Raw genomic sequence first — 24,261 nt, 5'->3', positions numbered from 1 at the left:
TATGTTTATAGATGTTCTCTATAACTATGTATTTTGTAATTTTATGAGAGATCAAGTATGTCGTTCAAAATTTCATAAATCACCTGTCCCCACGAGACTGAAGAGAATAAATATACGTAGCCTTAGTGTCGGATATTGTTTCCTTCCTTTTGGACATACGTTTTATAATCTTCCGGTTTTTAATTGCCACTGAAGTTTTTTGCTGAACGAATTCCCGTAATGTACGTTGGCAAAGGAAATATTGGAAATAACATCTCATGTAAAAATAGTGTATTGCAGATACTTAAAATTAAATGAACTTCAAACCCTTAATAATACCTTTAAAGCAAGCAAATACGGTCTGTTGGATAATGTTCTATACAAAACGGACTTCATCATTTGTTATAGAAGATTGATTCTTGACCTAAAAGGTTAGTTTTAAACTCGTAAATTATTTTGAAATATACAAAACAATTGAAATAACCGGTGTTATCAAAAGAACTCCAAACGGAACGAGACCTGTTTGACAGTGCTTACGTCTGCTACTATAAGTATTGGCTACTTGAGAACTATTCTAAATGTTCGACTACAAACATATTTTTCGTAAGAAACAAGTTTACATTCAAGATAAGGAACAAAACTTTTACAAGAAAATAGCACCCATTTTTCAACCTTAAAGAAAACTTAGCATTCAGTGATCATCACACAAAATAAGAAAACACATCAAATATAAAATATAAATATCAACTTTTGTACATTATTGTTTATCAATTTTGTATTCTTCATTAGAGACTTAAAGTATTATTTGAATACTCATTAAATGTTGATCTTTCAACATTTTGATGAATTATGATTATCTTTTTCTATATATTTTACTTCTTTTTTATAAGAGGCGGTATTTCCATGGGCAGCTCCGTAAATGATGGCAGCGGCAACATTTGGTTGGATGATCTCAGGTGTAAAGGTTCAGAAAAGAAACTGGCCGAATGCAGAAGAAATGCTTGGGGAAATCATGATTGTCATCATTCTGAAGATGTTGGGATACGTTGTGACAGTTTTGGTCGAGTACAAGACGGTAACGAGATCAATTACAAGTTATTTGCACTTTCTATATTGCCCGGTCGTAAAAAATCCGTACGTTAAATTCCAGTTAAATCAATGTCATGAATATATATTTACCTGTATCTAGAACCCCAAAAGCAGATATTTGAAATCCAAGAACGTATAGGAAACTAGACAGTTGAAGAGCTATATGATAAAAAAGAACATAACATAAAAGCCAAATCCGTCTAAAGTAACCTTTGCATGAGGAAGTTTAAACCACGGTAATTTTATAGTTAACTAATTGATAATCAGAAAATTTTAAAAAGGTATGTTATAAATTTTGTCAGTATTGACGAACGGACAACTAAGCTGAGGATACTTTCGGAGACTGATAGTCCACCAGCAACATTATCGAACAGGCACTGTAAATATTAAGGCAGCACTTTATAAATGGCATGCGTTTGATGTGCTTTTCTGGATTTATCTTCATCAGGAACGCTCGAAGCCGAATATTTGAAAGCAAAAAATGCATGGGAACTGAAACAGTGGAAGATCTATATGACCAAAAACAACTTAAAAATAATAGCAACATTCATCTAAGCTCAACTTTGCATGGAGGAGTTGAAATCTTGGTTTCTAGGTAATTTCAAAATCTATAATCGAACAATTTTAGAAATGTATGGTTTAAATCCTGTCAGTGCCGACGCACTGACTACTGAGCTGATGATACCATCGGGAACTGATGGCGCACCAGCAGCGATATCGATCCAGTGATGTTAAAATTAAAACAACACTTAATAAATTCCATGTGCTTTTCTAGATTAACCTTCACCAGGAACGCTCGAAGTAAAATATTTGAAAGCCTAGGATGTATCGGAACCGAAAAAGTTTAGAAGCCTTAGCTTCTCAACTTTTTTTGGTTCCGATACATCCTTGGCTTTCATATATTTAAGCTTCTTAACTTTTTCGGTTCTGATACATCCTTGGCTTTCAAATATTTAACTTGGAGCGTTCCTGGTGAAGGTTAATCCTTTAGAGATCTAAAATATAAAATAGCAAAATGTATCTAAGGTCAACTTTACTTGAAGGAGTTTAAAGCTCAGCTTCTTAATAATTTCAAATTTATAATCTGACAATTTTAGAAAGGTATCTTATTAATCATTTCACAACAGAAAGAAGTTAATTGTGCTATGATTGCAGACAAATTGTATTTCTGAAAAATCCTCGTGAAATGATCAAATTGTTGGAAAAACAGAAAACAAAATATATCTTGGGGGATCAATATTTATAATAGAAGATAAAAAAAATTGTCGTTTAGGTGGTACAAAACACCTTGATTAAAATTAATTTGGCTCGTTTAAAACATAAAATTTTGACAAAATATTAACTGTGACCCTTTGACAAAAATATAAAATTTCAAAAAACTTGAACCACACACTTTCTAGGAAAAATTTCATTGGATATATAGCAGTTTGACAAACACTAATTTTGATCATTGAGAAGCTTAATATTTCCTTAACAATAGAACATGATTAAAACGTTCAGCTGATTTTTACAGAGTTATCTCCCTGTAGTGTTATGTACCTACCAAACATTGTTTTACCTATTTAGACTGCGGTAATTTGTGGTATATTGTTCTGGTAACAGGCGTTCATTTAAGCTTTTGAAAATGCAAAAAAAAAATCCCTCTGCAAATAGGGCTTACTTTATATTTCAATAATACATCGATCTTTGTAAAATAGCAAAAATAAGAAGTTGCTATAACTTAGATAGGTGCTATAAAATTGCAAAGAGGAATAATATGTTCACATAAAATGCCAAAACGGCCTTGCTTTTTAATTGGAAGCAATTTGAATCAGTTACTAGGTTTGAAAGTACGTCCTTTTCAATATATCAACAAACCATATACACCAGTTTGTAATCCAACTGCTGTTTTGCTTTAAAAAGAAGGTGTACTATATGTTAAGAAGTTTTAACTTGTTTCATATTCGAATGAATACTGTTTGGATCATGACCTTTAAAACCACAAATCTTTATAAGTTTGAATGTTATCGCACTAGTTTATGATTGTTTTATCACGTATGACTGAAACATCAAAATGTGAAGGATGGAATACCCTTTTCAGCACCTCGGATCAATCCTTGTTAAAATAGTGTTCGTTTCTTTATTTCATTGGAGAGTTTTGCGAACTGTTGGTTGTCTGTTCAACTTGTTTGCTTTTATAATGGTGTTAGAAATGTTTCTTCGACAAACATTTGACTACAGGGTTGAGATTTTTTTTTTATATCTTTCTTCTTTTTTTAAACCAAGGTTAAAGATAATCAGTTTGTTCAAAGTTCACTAGTTGATAACACGCAACGGAAATAAAAACCAAGATATATTTGTGTTTTTTTATTTGTTTTGCGGAAATGTAGAAATCATCTCTTCCCTTCATCAGCCTGTCCTGAATTTTAAATAGATATGTCCATGTCTTTGTTAAGACATGTTTATAATAAGCAATACTCCTACTACAGCGCTTTCAAAAGTTTTGTTAACGTTCACAATTTTAAGCTGCGCATATCAAGATGTACTTGAAGGGATGTCATTCAGCATCAACAAATTCAAAAAGAGTAAAATATGAAAACAATTTAATCCGACCGTGCAAGACTCTCATGGGTAGTCAAGGTCGTTAAAAATCCCCCTCGTCAATTTAAATTCACCATAACAGCCCTGCAACTGACATTTTAAGTAAAAAAAAATGTACACCTGACTCCATATTTATGCATCCCTTCTGTTGACTTGTTTATGTCAATCTCATGAGGTTTCTGTTGCTGAAATGCAATTAGCACAATAAATGATAGGTTAGAAAGCATTACAGTGTGAAGAATAGTTATTTTGGTAAAGATCACATACAACCAATTCAAAAGCATGCAGGATTTATCCGCAATTTTCAATAAATACAGCTGTCTAAGTTTAACTTTATTGGAAGCATAAAAATTCTCATTGTTCATGTATAACATATAAATAAGCCAATGCGCAATCAATGTGTGATAAATATCCATCTGTGATTCACCTACATTGTACTCGAAATGGTTAGAAATATACACATTTGTAACCCCGCCGCACTTTCTATGTGCATATTCCAAGTCAGGATTCTGTAGTTGAGTGGTTGCCGTTGTTGGATGTTTGTCATATTTGGGTTTCGTAAATTGTTTTGTTATATATTAAGCCGTTAGTTTTCTCTGATAAATTGTTTCATTTTTCTAAATTAAATGTATTTGACTTTTATAGCCGACTATACGGTATTGGTTTTCTCATTATTGAAGGCTGCACGGTTGCCTAATATTGCTTACATTCACCTCATATGAACTTAAGTGGATAGTTGGCTCATTTGCAATCATAATGCATCTCCTTATTTTCATACCATTACATCTTTTGTTAACGTTTCCTTTTTGCAAATTTTGTTGTAACCTTTAGTTTTATCAAATAGAAGCATAAGAATACTATGTTTTGCAACAAATGGGGCAACTGGTAGATTGATTGACAGTTAATAACTAGCGTTGATGCGGTCAATTTTTTATGTCAAAAACTTCATTTGCACTTTTGTCGTCTTTAGCCTTTTGCCACGGCGTTATCTGTTTCTTTCTGACTAATGAGGTTTGAACGTCCCTTTGAAATCTTTCGCCTCTTTTTTATGTTGTTTGTCATAATTTAACAACGGTTGTTCTTAATGCTACATGACTGGATATCATACGGAACGACTTTTCTATATGCTGTTACTTACTCTTGTAGTGAATTTAGATTGTGCATACGTCAGTCGAGGCAAATAGGAAATTGCATAATATTATGAAATATCCTAATTAAACACATTATTATGAAATTCAATAATATTAGTTATTCGAATAATTTTGTTGCTATATTATGAGATTTCGTAATTCATAAAATTATGGAAATCCATAATATAAGAAGAAATTTTGATTTTCAATTAATTTTTTCGTTCGTTTTTTGGACCCCTTGACTATTTTTGGGAAATTCTTCGGAGAAAAAAGTTATTTCTGAGTGGCGTTTATATCAGGGCGTTAGGAACAACTGTCAGATTTTCTACGAAACGCCTAAAATTCTCCCGAATCCCCGCTATATGAATTATTTCGAATATTTGACAATGGGAGGTAATCCATATCGACTAAATGGGCAAATTGCGGTTATTGCTCTTTGATAATTATATTTTGATCTTATGTTGATGATGTGAATTTTTAAAATGTCTTTATTACTTTGCAGTGATTTACATCTGTTTACATCTGTTTACTTTAATTACTTTTATTCATCTTAAATCATATAGTTAGGCCACACCAATTAAATTCCTTGTTCGACAGACCTGTCTAAACAAATTTTTATTTTTTTTTTTTTAATATTCCCGCTTCTAGCATCTGGAAATGTAACTGGGTGTATTTCCCGCGCCTGTTTTTTTTTGTAAACATTTAAGAAATGACTTTAATATGTTTTCTGTCTATTCGAAATAACATAAAAAATGTGGTGCACACTGAATAACCCGCGTAGCGGGTTATTTAAAAGTGTGCACCACATTTTTTATGTTATTTCGAATAGACAGAAAACATATTAAAGTCATTTCTTAAAATTTAATTCTAAAAAGAAGTAAATCATGATAAAAACGTTGATAACGTCTCGGTCGCATGACAAAATTATGTCTATGAGCTGATAGACAAAACACTTTCAGCCAATCAGAAGACGTGTTACATCCAAAATTAAATTATTACTAAATTAATTAGCGATCGTCAGAGCGTTTTAATCTACGTCAAATCGCGATCCTTTAAACTGTCTCGAGCATAAACACATATTTCTTATCAAAGTCACGACGAAGAAACACACAACCAACATACATGTATAACACAAAAAACTAAAAAGTATACACATTAACGAACACAATAAATCCCTAAAACCTTGGGTGAACTCAGGTGTTCGGGAAGGATAAACAACTCCTGCTTCTTGCAAGACACCCGCCTTGTTTCTAATTATAAGTCAGGTCTTGTGAATGAGGAAAGACATCTATGAAAGTTCAATGAAAATCATTTAAGACAGTTAAAATAATTATTGAATTATTCAGTTCGATATCTGATGTTCTTAGAAAGTAACAGTAATACAAGAAGCCATAAATATGATGCAATTAAAAGTGGGCATTACATGTTGGTGAACAGAAAAAAACACATCAGCAGTTGATATATTAAAGAAATGCCAAAGTTCAAGTTGTAAATCAAATTTCATACCATCTTGATCAATATTGTATGAACCTATGATTTTATTTTTCAAAAAAAAATATAATTGGTCGCCTTTACTTTTGAAGCTTCTCTTCAAAAATTTGTAATTTTTTTTTTTTTTAATTTTCAAATCGCTCGCTCGCACTAATTTCTGGAGTGGAAAAATCCGTAGAACAAGAAATTAAATTGTTGTGGCGTTAAAGACGTTAAAAATTAAACGTAGTTGTTAAGACAGTTGTCATTTTGAACAATAAAACATTGATAAAATAATAAATACATTTGGTGATAATGGTGTAATTTTTCCAAATAAAATAACGACAATTAACAAATGAATTTAACAGTTAAAAGTATATTTTGTTATCAATTTTGTATATGCAGATGTTTACTTTATTTATTGCGTGTATAAGACACTCTGATAACAACAAAATAACGATAAAAATGGTTTCAAGTTAAATTATAAATGACATTGCCTTTTCCCTATTTTGTTGGGGTAATACATAACCTTTTGTTAAATGAATCATTGGTTAAACTAGGATTCACACATTTTGAGGAGATTCAAACCAGTTTTCAATCAACAAATAAAGTTGTAGACATTTTTCTTGTACATGGAAGAATCCTAAAATATAGCTTTGATTTATCGATAAACTCCAGATTTAGCATTATGTCTTTTTTTTAAACTGAGCCCTATCCGTGATCAAATGATTTCCTAAATAGTATGCAGTTGTCAAATTAATGGTCATAATGGAACGTTAAGAATTAAGACACATACAAAATGCAGGGCATTCGTAAACGAATAGTTATCTTCTGAACGTACACTATCTAAATAAAAATCTAATCAGATTAAGTAGACACACTTCTGTATAATATCATTCCGAGTGATAAGTTTATCCGACCAGCCTACAGTTATAACATCACAGTTGTTTGAATTATTACAAAGAGATGTCTCACTATGCCTGTGATCTTGATTTAAAGGGGAATTAGTTAATATTTTTATCGTTATGAAAGTGTTCATTATACAAAATATAAATATTTAACTAAACAAATGACAAGAAGGGATACTGTGCAACGATTAAACAAATTTACACCGTATAAAATCGATATATTAAATTATTTCATATATAATGTAAAATGTATTCAGAAAAAAGTTAATTTCTTAATGAAATTTATTTTAAAATTGTTACTGATAATCTTATTTTCACAAAGTCTTAAGATTGTTAACCACAGTGTGTTTACGCACACCGGTCTATTCACTTGCATCAAACTTTAAAAAAGTTTTAATGTCCTTATGAATGTTATAAATTGAAACTAATTCTGATCTGGTCTCCAAGATTATTTTTTTACGAAAGCATTATCATGATTAATCATTTAAAACTGATTTTAACAATAATCAAAACACTAGAGGTTTTCTTGATTTGTACGATTTATTCATTCAATTATTTATTACTTATATCCAACAAACAGGCATGATGAAACATCATTGATCCTGTATGTGTTCCAACAATGTTACAAAAGAGTGTGCGTTCAATAAGCATGATAAGTGATAAAACCTTTGAAGGACAAAATTAATGTACCTGTCGGATATTTTTATTATAGAACAAGTTGTCGTTGTGATGCATCGTTCTTTCATCACATTTAAATAAAGAAGTTATTCAAAACATCTTCGTTAAACCTGGTTTTACAGCTAGCTTAACCCCCCCACTTGTATGGCAGTCGCATACAATTCCATTATATTGACAACGATGTGTGAACAAAACAAACAGACACAATAGGTAAAAATGTCAAAAATTGGGGAACAGCAGTCAACATTGTGTAATAATCTTAATCACTATAAAAACAAACCAATATATAATAAAGAAATACAAAAAGGCATATAGACAAAGCACATAAGCAAAAATGAAAGACAAGAATACTAAAATTGACCATAACACAATGACGGGATGTATAAGTACAGAGCCACGTCATATGTAACAAAGAAACACAAAAAGACATATAGACAAAAAACATTAGCAAAAACATGAAAAAGGAAAGACAAGAATACAAAAATTTACCATAGCATAAAACACAATAACAGAACGTTCCATCTCTTTTGAAATTCGTCTGCGATATCCCTCAAATCATTTGGGTCAGTTGGTTATGAAATCACCTCATCTTTATATTCTTCAACTATTGCTCGGCAAACCTCGGGTAAAAATTTGCTTACAGTATTCCGAGCAACTCTTAAGTCATACTGCTAGGTAGAATACTTTTCACCAGTAGCTTATTGTCTTAATGTGATGGTAAATTTGAAACCAGGCGACAAGGCTCTTCTATATAGAGTATCTGTCTTCTTGATTCTTGGTTTAACTCTTTCAAATATAGTGCATCGAACATTTCTGGTGGCATTCTCAGAAAATTAAAGAAGGAAGGTTCATCCTCGAATCGTAACTCGTTCATCAACTGACCATAATGACCACACTGGAGCCTCCTTTCGGAGGAAAACTAAGATCAACCCCAACAGGCCTAAAAGTCTAAAGTTTCTTTTTATTCTTCTTACATGTATATATTCGCTTTCTCAATAACAATATCATGGCCAGGTCGTTAAGATTGTGTTTCTGTGTTAATGATTGTAGAAGAATAACTACATTTACATGGTCTTGTATTTTCATGGTTCAAATGAAGTTGATGTTTCAAACAAAACCTGGAGAGCTTTTTTTATATTTTATCTGACAATGACAATGAGCATGACTAGAACTCGAAATGGTCGTGGTATGAACGTATAGTCAGGTCGTAAGAAGAGCGTGATGAGGACGGCATGGGCGTGCTAGAATCGTACTATGGTCTTGAACAGGGTGATATAAACGTGGTAAAGTCGTAGTAGAAGCGTTGTTCGGTCGTGGGGAGAATGTGATTGTCGTAGTAAGGTCGTAGTAACGTCGCTGTGAGATCGTAGCTCAGTCTCTCCGACTAGAATCGCGCTTTTGCTACGATGGTACAGCAACCTGTACGATCTTACCACGACCTTACTGCGCTCTCACTACGCTTCTACAACGACCTGATTTCTCCACGACCGCACCACGATTGGGTTGAACATGTTCAAAGTTGTTCCACGCTCATCACGATTATGAAAACCTTACCACGACCGTCGACATTTGAATTTATTTTTCAGAGATCGAAGTACGATCCGGTCTAGTGTGACGGGGGTTTATCATATTTTACTATATATATATATATAAGTGATAACAAATATTTGCCACTGGACGTTTGTTTAATTTCAATCACTTGTATAGTCAGAATAATGTTTAGGGTAATTATGAACTCCCTACAAGAGACCCAATGACCAAGAAGTTAACAACTATACGTCACCGTTAGCCTTCAATAATGAGCCCACACCGTTTAGTAAGCTACAAAAGGCCCCCAGATGACAAATGTAAAACAATTCTAACGAGAAAGAAAACGGTCCGATTCATGTACAAAACAAGGACCAAAAAATACATATTATTACAACTACAAACGACTACCACTGAAATACATGCTCTGAGTATACTGCATGAGACGGAGTTAAACTAGTTTTCTGGAGCCAAACCTTCCTCCTAACCTGAAACAGTGATGAAACAATACAGCATAATAACAAACTATAAATGTTCCCGAAAAAGGGCTTAAATCATTAGATATGAAATTTAGTTGATAAGGGCTTTGATCGTTAGATCATTACAAAACAGAAAAAAAAAACATCTTAACAAAACACAGACCGGACGTGGCAGGATATTTATATATACCTACAACAACAAGAAAGTCACTAAGAACAGATATGAGAGGACTCGCAGTTACTGACAGTTTATTCAAAACCAATAACAACTAATAAAAAAAACATGTTTCTAAGACTAAAATATCAATCAGTACACATCCAACATCTAATCTATTTAGTGTAAAGGTGTCATTAACAGTCAGAAAAAATCATGAATTCGTGAAATGCTGAGATACAGTGAATTTGCATAATGATATAACAATTATATTTAGATTGGTTTTATTTTAGCGGTAACAAAATCACCAATATTCAAACAACACAGCTGTCTTTTAATACGCCTATGCCAGACCCAAAGACCTCTAAATTTCTATTGGCACTATCATTCAAATGGTTTCTGTTAGATTGTCACAAACTGACCTTGTTACAAGAATAATAAATGTCGGTGTATCGCAATATTTATTAATATGGTAATACAAGTTTCAAGAAAGAGTTTGTCAATAGAAATGGATGTTTTAATATCAAAATCTAATTTCATTGAATTTTTAAAGTTTCATGTTTTTTATATGATTTCTTCAGTAGTTTTAAAATTAAAAAGATTTGTACAAAAAAAGTGCCAGACAAGTATACGACAGTGAAAATGCAATCACACGACACCGAATAACGAAAAATGTATGACGAGATTAATGCATGAGTGTCTACATTATACTAATGTTTATTATTAATAACTCAAAAATCCAAATGGACAAAAACATGATTGACAATGTGACAACTATCCACCAAAGTTTAAATCAAGTGGATGAAAGCAATTAAAGGTAACCGTAGGGAGGGTTTATATCCCTCCTTTTTCTCTAATATCAAAAACAGAGTTTCTATTGTTCCGGCTAAAAATCTATGAAAATGCACTGATATGCCTGGACTGGCAATAGGATAACAGGGTTGGTGTAACCCCTCTTCCTTTTTTATTCTGTTTTTCTTTGAATTAAAAATAATGAATGTTTTTTCTCTGTTAGATATTATCGTAAACACAATCTTACTTTTGAGACAGGGTTACTTGTGCCTACTATTTTCTCTTATTTCCTACATGTATGTGTTAAAAATCACAGAAATTTTAAATGAAAAATCGTTCAAAATCATTTCACGACCTGATTTGAACCAAACTTCAAGGAAACGATAAATTCAGGAACCTCTTTGGGAATCAGATATTTCCATTGAAGCCATAAGTTAGTGGCCTGATTCGTAACCTTTCAGGAAACGGACTCATAGACCAACAAAAAGGAGAGTGGTTTTTGCCCCCCCCCCCCCCCCCCCCCCCCCTACATGTATGTGTTAAAAATCACAGAAATTTTAAATGAAAAATCGTTCAAAATCATTTCACGACCTGCTTTGAACCAAACTTCATATACCAACAAAAAGGAGAGTGGTTTTTGCCCCCCCCCCCCCCCCCCTACATGTATGTGTTAAAAATCACAGAAATTTTAAATGAAAAATCGTTCAAAATCATTTCACGACCTGATTTGAACCAAACTTCATATACCAACAAAAAGGAGAGTGGTTTTTGCCCCCCCCCCCCCCCCCCTACATGTATGTGTTAAAAATCACAGAAATTTTAAATGAAAAATCGTTCAAAATCATTTCACGACCTGATTTGAACCAAACTTCATAGACCAACAAAAAGGAGAGTGGTTTTTGCCCCCCCCCCCTACATGTATGTGTTAAAAATCACAGAAATTTTAAATGAAAAATCGTTCAAAATCATTTCACGACCTGATTTGAACCAAACTTCAAGGAAACGATAAATTCAGGAACCTCTTTGGGAATCAGATATTTCCATTGAAGCCATAAGTTAGTGGCCTGATTCGTAACCTTTCAGGAAACGGACTCATAGACCAACAAAAAGGAGAGTGGTTTTTGCCCCCCCCCCCCCCCCCCCCCCCCCCCCCCCCCCCCCCCCCCTCCTTAATTCTTTTAGAATAAAACAAATCTGGATAAGCTGTATACTTTGCAGTAAATTAATTTGCATTTTGATTTGCTTTAATGATAAAATGGAAACAATTTGCACAGTTGTTTTCCTCCAATACTAATAGTGACTTTAATTCAAAAATGTATTTGCTGCATATCAATATCTAGATGTTTGTATGCTTCTTTTGATCTCATTTGAAAAACAGTTTATTTTGACGGAATCGGTGTGTTTCATGGATTAACCAGTAGAGTATGGCCGGAATAACAGCATATAAGCAGGGTAAAGCTATCCATCCGTATGGCCAGAAGAATAGACATTTTTGCTATTTTCCGGCTAACCGGAAGAAAAGCCACTGCCTAACAAAAAAGACACTAAGTATAGATCTGAGAGTACTCGCAGTTACTGACAGCTAGTTGAAAGCCAATGACAACTTATAATAAAGCATGTAAACATCCTAAGATTATCATATCAGTACATATCCAACATGCAATGGATTTAGTAAAAGCCGTCATTAAAGTCAGAGAAAAACCGTGTGTCATGCAAAAAAATAGGTATCGACAGAAAATTTTAGTGATAGCATTGGAAACATATAGATAACTCGAATGTCCTAGATTTTATTGTTTACAAAAGGTCTTAAACAGCCTGAAAAAATACAAACAAACTTCGTGCTGAGTTACTTTAGTCGAGCGCGTCCGAGAATGTGTACTTAAATTGGTCCATTTTTTGTTCTTGTTACCAACTAATATTTTTATTTAAAAACTTGTTTCAGAGAAATTATTTCTTGCAAAAGCCATGCAAACAAATGTATCAAATCGAAAGAAAAGTAAAATAAAAAGGAAATCAGAAAAAACAAATACACAGCTGATACGAACCAACACATTCGTTAAAATAAAAGAATTCGGGTTTGTAAAGTAGGAGTGAAACACAACAGATTTCTTTCCTAAATTGTTAAAAAAATCTAATTTGTAGTAACCCCTGGGGAAGGACGAGTGAAATGAATTGAGTGCTAGGGGTGATCCGCTGGAATCAGACTCTTTCCGATGCTATATATATAATACATGATATGGGTGCACAGTTCAGGGGCAATATACCACAAGGTCAGATGCGGATCTGTAAAAAGGGGGAGGAACCCCGACGAGACGACGTTCGGAGATAAACTCAGAAAAACAGTAAACAGTCTGTATAATTATAAATGTAGCTAAAAAGGATGAGCTGGGGCACCCTGCCCCTCCCCTCTCCCATAATCCGCCTTTGAAGGTTAATATTAACACAAAAGTATTTGTAAAATTGCATTACCAACTCAAATTATATTTTAGTATTATATATTGATATGGCATTATATCAGAAGCGGATTCATGCGGGGACGTAGCGGGCGTGCATCTCCCCACCTAAAATTTGCAAAGCATTGGGTTGTCTTCAGCTTAATAAAAGACATTTCGATAATTATAACTTAAGAAAATGTTCGCATCGCTCCGCTCGGCGAAAGTTTAAGTTTGTGCCCCCCCCCCCCCCCCTTCCCCCTCACCTAAGATCCTGGATCCACCAGTCTTATCTGCCTTTTGTAAAATAAACCACATGCGAATACATTCTAAATATTAGATAAAATATGATACGGCTGCGATAGCCTCGAGGGGAGGGGGACACTTCAATATTTTTTTGGTAGGGGTGAGCAGCTGAGACATCAAGTACCCCACCCTTTTCATATAATTTGTTTGTCAAAAATATATACCTTGTCATATATCAATTAAAAAAAAAAACCTATAGATGTATTTGGATATTTTTCATCTTCTGGTACATTAGTATAGAGATTTTTTTTTGGTCCCGCTCATCATCAAGTTTATGTTAAGAAGCAACACAATTGTACACACCTTGCTTTTCAGTTTCCTCTATTTGACCCTTTTATATCTTTCATTTTGAAGAAATTTCAATTTCAATAGACAATACAATTTGTTTGGTAAGATAAATGTGGTAACACTCCCAGAGAGTTACACTTTCACAGGGTTTTATATTATATAATGAAAAACTGATAAAAAGTTACATTGCTCTTGACACTATGGAATTTCTTTTAATAATTGTTATCATGTTTCATTCATACAAACCTTTGAATGTTAATTAGGTGCACATGTCAAAATGGTCGGATTTAGAGCATCTAGCTATATTATAACTACCATCAGTGGAAATACCACATTGGAATAAATAGAGATTAGTGGATTGACAAATAACTAATGCATTTACGACTCTGATTTTACCGCACCGAAATTAAATACTGACAACTGATTAGTTTCAAATACTTATGATATAATCAAGCAACCTATTGATATATTTAATCTGATTTTCTCACCCTTTTCATATATCATGGAGCATGAAATAGTGACCTATTCCAGCGGCTCATCCCTAACACTCATTACATAGTAAGTGCTCCCCCCCCCCCTCCCCACCCTAATCCTCTTTAAAACTTTAAAAACACAGTGACATTCCTAGTAAAATCTTACAATCCCCAAAGTACAAACGAATTAAATAAACAACACAAAATTACTAGAAGACACGTTTTTTTTTAATATATTATTCAGTCAATTTTACACATATTTAATTTTTTTCTCTCGAAAATCAATCAGCTAAAATTCATTTTTCAAGAAGTAGAAGAGATAATAAAATAAAGGTAACGTAGTTGGTGTCTCTTGATCATGACAAGTTGTTTATGAACAAAATAAGTGTGTATGTTATATACTTTTTTACGATTCACATAACTAAGGCGGTTGTAAATTCTTAATGAAAATAAACCGAAATACTAAAGTTTGTAATAAAACACCTGTGACTTGTAAAAACTTTCTAACTACAAAGAAAGCATATGCCAAGTCAATCTTGGAAGCAGAATTTCTAGCAGAATCAATAGCAAACATCGGTCGAAACGTCATAGCTGGGTAATGAATATTCATATTTTAGTAGATTAACAAAACATGCAGCCATAGAAAGACAATAAAAACCGATACAATCTACAATATACATGTTGTATAAGAGATACAATATAGGATAGCTGCGTTCACATCCGTGGATATGGATATTTTAAAACCCTGAAGTATCCAAGTTCACCCTGAGGCGAAGCCGTACAGAAGGGTGTTAAAATATCTACAGGTATGAACCACCTGTGAACATATATAACGAATTCATCCCCGGTCTTAGTCCAAATCTGGCGTTTTTTAGATAAATTCGACCACAAAGTGTAACGTGAAAGCAACGTAGGGTACTACTTTTGGTACAACCCTTCAGATGGTCAAATATAAGACGTTTTTAATCCAGAGACAGAGGAACTGGAATGGGTCAAATTTGGCGCCCAATGATGTGAAAGTCAAACAACAAGGAACAACCATGGAACTAAGGAAAACGCGCGTGAAGTTCCCCGGTGTAATAGGTAGCAACTTCCGGGTATATGGATTTGGAACAACCCGGGGCTATGGGTTTTGTGACGACGTGCGTTAACCAATAAAAATTCTAGAAATATACTAGTACCCGGCCACGTCCCCTCTTTGAATTTGTTAGACGTATTTCTATGTGTATCCTTCTGATGAGTTAAGCCTTTTTCAACTGAATTTTTATAGTTCGTTCTTATGTTGTACTGTTACACCACTGTCCAAGGTTAGGGGGAGGGTTGGGATCCTGCTAACATGTTTAACCCCGCCACATTCTGTATGTATGTGCCTGTCCCAAGTCAGGAGCCTGTAATTCAGTGGTTGTCGTTTGTTGATGTGTTACATATTTGTTTTTCGTTCATATTTTGTACATAAATTAGGCCGTTAGTTTTCTCGTTTGAATTGGTTTACATTTGTCATTTCGGGGTCTTTTATAGCTGACTATGCGGTATTGGCTTTGCTCATTGTTGAAGGCCGTACGGTGACCTATAGGGGTTAATTTCTGTGCCATTTGGTCTCTTGTGGAGAGTTGTCTCATTGGCAATCATACCACATCTTCTTTTTAATTTAAGCCGGGGATAAATGCTTATATTGTTGTTTCAAATTTTGAACAGAGTGTGATCAACCTTTGAGTTGGAAAATGAGTTCCAGTTCCAGTTCGAATTTAAGTTGAGTTCAAGTTCGTATTCGAGTTTGGGTTCGAGTTTAAAGTTTAAGTTATACTTTGAGTTCGAGAAAAGGTCCGAGTAATAGTTCGAGTGAGAAATCGAGTTACAAGACGAAGTAGAGTTCGAGTTAAAAATATTGTCAGACAGTAACGAGATATATAGGTTTTGTTGAAACATGACTAGAATGAATACTAGTATATAAAAAGATGAAGTTGAATAACAAACAGAGAAATCGTCAATATTAACATGATTATGAAAAGAAAAGAAAAATGATTCTAGAGGAAACGGGAAATACATACATATTAAACTTAATCGTTAGTCACTAAATAAGTCTAATTTATAGTGTGTTGTTGGTGGTGGTGTTTGGGTCTTGTTTCTCTATTTTTAACTTCTTTGCCGAAATTCTTTATTCTGAATACATTACCACACCAGCATTCTCTTTTGTTTTGAACTATTTTCCTCTATACTGTTTAAAATTTTCGCCTTTTACTTTATTCTCTATTGTTTGCCCTGATATTCTGTAAACCCTATCCAGACTCTTTGATATGTATTCACGTAAGCATTATTTCATTTTTAGTTGGACTTGAGACTTGAAAACAATGTAATGATTGCAGAAGAAAATGTTGTTTTTTTCTTCGTCGTAATAATTATTAAACAACGTCAAATAGTACAGTAGCGACATTTGGTAACGAAAATAAATCTAGTATTAAAAACAAAATTAATATTATGTTAATTTTGAAAGAGTTTCCATGAATATCAAAATTAGAAATGCAAGTAGGCTACAATTGCAATTACAGTTTCATATAAACGCCTCGTTTTGACGAAGGAAATGACTTGTTATAGTTTTTTCCAGATTTTATATAGCTTGACATATGATATAGACTAGATTACATTCACTTCATTTTAACTTTGATGGATAGTTGTCTCATTGACAATCATACCATATCTCCTTATTCTTTTATAGGACTCTTATTGAAGACCATTTCCTAAAGATACTTGATAGGTTTTTTGTTTGCTTTTTGTCGTTGGATTGACTTCTTTTTTCATATAATTCATGTTTTGCAAATCTTCTTGTATTCATACCCTGAATTCTTCAGATTTAAGACTTCAAAGATCAATGTTTGCCACTTTGTGATTGATTGATAGATTTGTATTGGATAAGGCCACATTCAGCACTATTGACTATATCTTGGTGGCCGGGTTGTTGTCTCCAATATTGTATTAATGGAATAAACACATGTTATTTACTCTGTAACGCCGACATAATCTCATGCGAAAAAAAAAACCCTTTCTATTGAGGGGCTTCCGTTGATTGTTCGGGATATATAAAAGAGGGACAAAAGATACCAGAGGGACAGTCAAACTCATAGATCGAAAACAAACTGACAATGCGCAGCAAGGAAAACAGTCAGAATAAGTTAAATCAGATGTCTTGTACAGAATGCACTTGCATGTACTCGATCGTAGTTATTACTCTTTGACTGATCGGAGATGGGCCGGCCGGTGGCGAACCCCTCACTGGTTGGGGACGAACCACGGAAGCAACAGATTTTACCTCATGAACCTGTTGAATCCTAAGAGTTCACCGGACAACAGTTACCGATAAATCAATAAATGAATGATATATACTCAAATCCGAACGGATGCTTACAACTTTCAAGTGTTTACTAGAACCAAGCCTAATTACCAACTGTGAACTGTGAATCGTGGAAATGCATGCATTTTGAATGTTCTAAAACAACTTTAAGTTTACATTGTATTAATCTTCAATTGTTTAAACCTATATGCATAATTCTAATAGTATGGCAAATTATATAACCGAATATGAAAAAAGCACAAATCTACAACGATTGTATCTAATATGTTACTTATACTATCCTAACGTTGACTGATTGATGACTGACCGATGACTGATCGCTAATTCTGTTTTACTAAGTACTAAAGGTTGCCACGGTTCTAAGCGTATAGACCATTTTCAACAACTCATGTAGGTGGCTATTGCAGAGCAGCAGGTCCATTCCTGTAAAACTCTTATGTATACTCTTTTTAAATAGCAGTTTTTTTGTTCCCCGAAACGCCTGATTTTCTCTAGACAAACTGTATTAAGGGAGTAAACACATGTTATTAACTCTGTAATACCGAAACTCGGTCAACTCCGCTATACAAAATAGAAAGTTACTATTCTTCCGGTCAGCCGGAAAAATAGACAAAGCATAGAATAAAACAGACTAAATAAAAAAAATGACGTATATATGATTTTATCATTTCTCTTTTATATAAAAACAGAAAATGTCAGCAGATTTGATAATTTCGTGTAGAATTCAATTTTGTTTGAAATGTTGCTTATGAAATACGTTCCCACCGTACTAAGTTCAATGTATATTTCTCAAATAGCTGTATACTTCGTTGGAACACGCCCTTTAAGGGGTAAAAAGTTTTATTATACTAAATACTAGAAAAAAACCGCGTCTTGAGAACTAATTGAAATGTCCAGTTAGTAGCTTCTATCTCTGTGCTACACAGGTGCTCCTAGAACGGAGGAAATAACTCAGGGAAGAAGACGACAACCAAAACATTGATGATTAAAACATTTCTCAGTGGTGTTAGGTCGTAGTATTTTTTATCTTCGAAAGGTGCGAGTCAAGTTCTGTCTCTGTGTGATACGGGTGCTCAAAGAACGGAGGAAATAACTGAGAGAAGACCATGATTTAAAACATGTCTTCAGTGATGCGAGTGTGTTGTATTTTTTTTTTTGTTCGAGTTGTGCGAGTTTTGTCTCTCTGACATGGGTCCTCCGAGAAAGGAGGAATGTACGCACAGAAGAAGAAAACAATTTAACGAATAAAACACATTTCTTCCGAGTTTGAGTGGTGCGAGTTTGTGATGCAACTTGTAATAATTAGTAAGAGTGTTTGAGTATAGCGAGTTGGCCGTTGGCCGAGTTGTCATAAATTTAAAACAAATTGAATACAGAAACATTTCCGCCTGCTTACAATACGTAGACGGTAAGGAACCAGCTACGGAACTTTATTTGGGGTTGAATTAATTAAGCTACGCTAATTAGATAATTATCTATATTGTCATATAAACAAATCAAAAGAAATTACTATTTGAAGTTATAAAGTACATTACATACACTAACTATTTATTGTTATATAATACTTCAGACGATCGCCGGCTCGGAGACAAACCGGCTAAAAACATTTGTTAACAAATGTAATAGTTTACATGCAGATAATTATCATATTCCCCATTTCCATTCTCAATTTTATCAGGAACAGACCGAAACTTAATCACTAGACCAATGTGTTGTAGAAGCTGTTCATTTTAAGGGCATATAAGTAAATAAACATTAAAAAATGAGGGGACAACAAAGCTAACAATGCACTATTTATTTTGATTCAAGAGCTACACGATCTTCCAAAGGTAATTATTTTTCTATGTGAAACAAGTGTTACACGAGCTTCCGAATGTAATACGTACATGTTTGCTTTATTTATCATTATGCATGTTATACTTTGGTATTCAGATATGTAAATATTCGGGGAAATCGTATGATCTAATAAAATAATCAAAAAGGAAAGAAGCCCCGGAAAGATTCTCAGAGGAAAGATTAGTTTCGTTGCCAAATTGTTTAAGGTCTGTTTGAAGAAGATTTTGATAATTCATGTACATGATAAGAGTGCACATCAGAATTCAGATGAAATTTGGGAAAAGGTTAATATTTACATTATATTCCTGGTATACGGAAATGACCCTATATATATGTAGGACTCTAAACCGCGATGGTACTCCGAACTGCGATGGTCACGCTGAAGTGCGATGGTTTGACGCTGAAGTACGTTTTTGATCACGCTGAAGTGCGATGGTGGCATTGTAACGCTATCTTGTTGATAGCTACGCCGAAGTGCGATGGTGGTTACGCTGAGGTGCGATGGATTACCCAACCTTTATTGTTAATGTGTCCCATGTCGACGAAAAGGTAAATTTGTTTGCTAGAAGCAGCGTTTCATGTTTATTAAGTAAATTATCGAGAATAGTAACCTGTTTAATTAAAAACAGTCATAACTAGATTTGTAATTGCAAGCAATAACGGATGGCACCCTTCTCCACATTGCCACGGTAACGGCAGCCATTTTGAAAATTCGAAAGTCAAAGAGCGCATCTACACATGCCAAAAACATTGTTGTAAAGTTTCATTAAGGATGGAGCATTTTGAAAGTTTAGACATTTTTGCTGTTTTCATGGTAACGGCAGTCATCTTGATTATGACATACCCCGATTGCAAATCTGCACATGCTGGTTAACATTATGGTATAGTTCCATGACAATTGGTTCATACAATTCCGAGATATAAGCTGGACAAAAAAAGTGGAAGAAAAATAATAAGAAAAATAAGAAAAAAGAAAAGTAGAATAAAAATATGTCACCCCGACTCCGTTAAGGGAGCCATTATAAATATTTCCAGTCATAATTGTAAAGTTTTAGTTCACTTTTGGCAAAAATAAGCCAACGTTCATACAGTCATTCAAGACGCTACATACAAGATTATTTTCCATTAAAACCAGTGTTAATTTCAATGACTGATATTGTGATAGCTGTTTAAGATGCAATTAAATAAGGGCCTTATATTAGTTTATTACCGTCGGTGTGTTTTTCTGCAACTGAAGAAAATATGGAATGTTTTTGCATATTCAACATGAATACAACTTGTATTTTTTAAATACTACCGAAAAAGGGATATAATTAGTAGACAGGGAAAATGTAAATATGATTCTTTTTCGAAATCTATAGAAGTTTTGTTTTTTTATGTACGATGGAGCTTGGAATTCTCCAACTACATATGGGTCCGCAGAGGTACTCCCCGTATTATGATATTACGGTTAACGTGAAAATCATGAGAGCTGAGAGTTGATGTTACTTTCAGTAATCTCAGATGAGAGGAACAAAGTAGAGATAAGCTGTTAACGCAGAATAATGTCCTAATGCAGCAAATTTAAAGAAAACAATCTATCATTTAGTATGGAACTGTAAAAGAGAGGCGAAAGGTACCAGAGGGACTTTAAAACTCATGAGTCGAAAATAAACTGACAACGCCATGGCTAAAAAAGAAAAAGACCAACAGACAAACAATGATACACAAAACACAACATAGAAAACTAAAGACTGAGCAACACGAACCCCACCAAAAACTTGGGGTGACCTTAGGTGTTCCAGAAGGGTAATCAGATCCTACTCCACATGTGGCACCCGTCGTGTTGCTCATGTTAGTACAAACCCGGTAATAAGTCTAATTCGGTAGGTCAAATTCGGGAAAAGGGGACAGGATTGTAGTTACGACATTAGGAACATATCCGTTATCATCTGTGAAACGGATATTCCAAGTAATGGCTTATAAAGACCACTCGGCGGAGACCATCGCACTTCAGAGTGACCATCGGACTTCAGCGTCCCCATCGCACCTCCGAGTCCTACATATATATAAAATTTATGAAAAAAGGGAGCGAGATTTACTGTTTATTTTCATCTGTCAGTACTCATGCTTATTTTTTTCCGAAAATTTATTTTCAATTTTATATACACTATATAAAAATAAGGAGATGTAGTATGATTGCCAATGGGACATCAAAGTTCAAAACAATTTCCGGAAAACAAATATGACAGAAAAGAACCAACAACAACCACTGAAATACAGGCACATAAAGAATATGGCGGGGTTAAACATGTTTGAAGGCGCCAACACTCTCTTTACCTGGTATAGTGGTGTGACGGAACAAAGCAGGAACAAACTAATTATGCAAAATAATAAACGAAAAACACATATTAGAAACAGCAAAAAATGACATTCGACGATTTATAGGCTTCTGATTTGGGACAGGCACATATAAGGTGTTGCGGGGTTAAACATGTTGGAAGGCTTGCACTTAAATATCAGTCTTGTTGACTATAGTTTCTTGCATTGTGTTTTGTATAATATTCTCATCCTGCCTTGTGTAAGATTATTTATTTACAGTTCTTACCAGGCCGGCAGGATATTCTTTTCACCCCCACCCCAAATAAAATTAGTTGGATACACACTTCGGAGGTATGAATGGGTGGGGAAAACTATAAAATATATGGTAAAGTTTCCTTAAGTGTGATATGAAATGCCCTGTAATTTTCTTGGTGTTAAGGCTGTTTTTTTATTCACAAATTTCCTTTCTTTTGACACTTTTGTATTCCACTTTTCCAAAGCACCACACACGAAACTCAACCAATATTGATCAATATGGGAAAAGTTTACGTTTCTAAAATCTCAAGTATTAAGAAAAAGGTAGAGCAACAAAACCCCAGCGGCACCAACTATCAATAAAGTATAAAAGTGCAACGTTACCCCCAAAACAAACAAAAAACATAAGATAAAAAAAGAAAAAAAAGAAAAAATTGTTTCCCTACACGCCAACTAATTTCATACATTTTATATCGTATGTTTTTTTTTAGTTTAAGAAATACAAGGAATAATAAAATGCTCCGCTGGGCGCAGCTTGATACGACCGCAGAGGTCGAACCCTGAAAAGTTGGGGCAAGTATGGACACAACATTCAAGCTTGATACAGCACTGAATTTGGATTGTGATTAAATATTTGACACAGCATAGGTTTCTGACACAGAATAAATGTGGTCTAAGTACTTAAAAAAATTTAATTTACCTATTCAAACCATATCATTATTATTTGCTTTTATATATAAATCAGAAATAACCAATTTAAAATTGAAAATTTTAAAGAAAAAAATAGGAAAAAAAATCCCCCCCATATTTTTTGAACCCCCTTATGATTCATCACCCCCAAACTCAATCCCAGCCTTCCCTTTGTGGTATGGTACCTTGCAGTATATTTCATAGAGATCCATACACTTGAACACAAGTTATTGTCTTGAAACTAGAAAAATGCTTGTTTTTGGCCCCTTTTTGGCCCCATATTCCTAAACATTTAGGACAATTACCCCCAAACTCAAACCCAGCTTTCCCTTTGTAGTATGGAACCTTGTAGTACAATTTCATAAAGATCCATAGACTTACACACAAGTTATTGTCCTGAAACTAGAAAAATGCTTGTTTTTTGCCCCTTTTTGGCCCCTTATTCCTAAAATTTTGAGGCAATTACCCCTAAATCAATCCCAGCCTTCCCTTTGTGGTATGGTACCTTGCAGTATAATTTCAGAGAGATCCATACACTTGAACACAAGTTATTGTCTGGAAACTAGAAAAATGCTTATTTTTGGCCCCTTTTTGGCCCCTTATTCTTAAACGTTTTGGGCAATTACCCCAAACTCAATTCCAGCTTTTCCTTTGTGATATGAAACCTTGTAGTACAATTTCAGAAAGATCCATAGACTTGCACACAAGTTATTGTCATGAAACTAGAAAAATGCTTGTTTTTTGCCACTTTTTTGGCCCCAAATTCCTAAAATTTTGAGGCAATTACCCCCAAAATCAATCCAAACATTCCCTTTGTGATATGGAACCTTGCAGTACAATTTCAGAGAAATCCATACACTTGAACACAAGTTATTGTCTGGAAACTAGAAAAATGCTTATTTTTGACCCCTTTTTGGCCCCTTATTCCTAAACGTTTTGGGCAATTACCCCCAAACTCAATTCCAGCTTTCCCTTTGTGATATGAAACCTTGTAGTACAATTTCAGAAAGATCCATAGACTTACACACAAATTATTGTCATGAAACTAGAAAAATGCTTGTTTTTTGCCCCTTTTTTAGCCCCTTATTCCTAAAATTTTGAGGCAATTACCCCCAAAATCAATCCAAGCATTCCCTTTGTGATATGGAACCTTGTGGTACAATGTCAGAGAGATCCATACACTAACACACAAGTTATGTCTGGAAGTTACAAAAATGCTTATTTTTTGCCCCTTTTTTGACCCCTAATTCCTTAACTGTTGGTACCATAACCCCCAAAATCAATCCCAACCTTCCTTTTGTGGTATTAAACCTTATTGTAAAATTTCATAGAGATCCATTTACTTAAACTAAAGTTAGAGTGCGAAAACCAATGTGTCTTCGGACGACGACGACGCCAACGTCATACCAATATGCGACCACAAAATTTTTTTGCGGTCGTATAAAAAACTAAAGTTGAGGAACAAAATTCTTTCATATAAATGCAGGGGAAGATGTCCATAATATCGTAATAAACTAATTAAAATATTCATATTTTTATTATTAATTT

The 24,261-nt window shown here is 34.0% G+C and overlaps 1 long non-coding RNA gene across 1 annotated transcript in view; it reads left to right on the top strand.

Moving 5' to 3' along the window:
• The first annotated feature begins 358 nt into the window (after positions 1 to 358).
• Positions 359 to 24,261, top strand: part of LOC127723297 (uncharacterized) — a 37,307-nt gene continuing 13,404 nt past the window's right edge. Inside the window, exon 1 of the long non-coding RNA XR_007991989.1 lies at positions 359 to 1,054. This is a non-coding gene — a long non-coding RNA (uncharacterized LOC127723297). The remainder of the gene's footprint in view (positions 1,055 to 24,261) is intronic.

The sequence above is a fragment of the Mytilus californianus genome, unplaced genomic scaffold (genome assembly GCF_021869535.1).
Source record: "Mytilus californianus isolate M0D057914Y unplaced genomic scaffold, xbMytCali1.0.p SCAF_13, whole genome shotgun sequence".
Lineage (NCBI taxonomy): Eukaryota > Metazoa > Mollusca > Bivalvia > Mytilida > Mytilidae > Mytilus > Mytilus californianus.
Note: the sequence above shows the minus strand (reverse complement) of the source record. Positions and strands in the feature narration are given on the sequence as shown.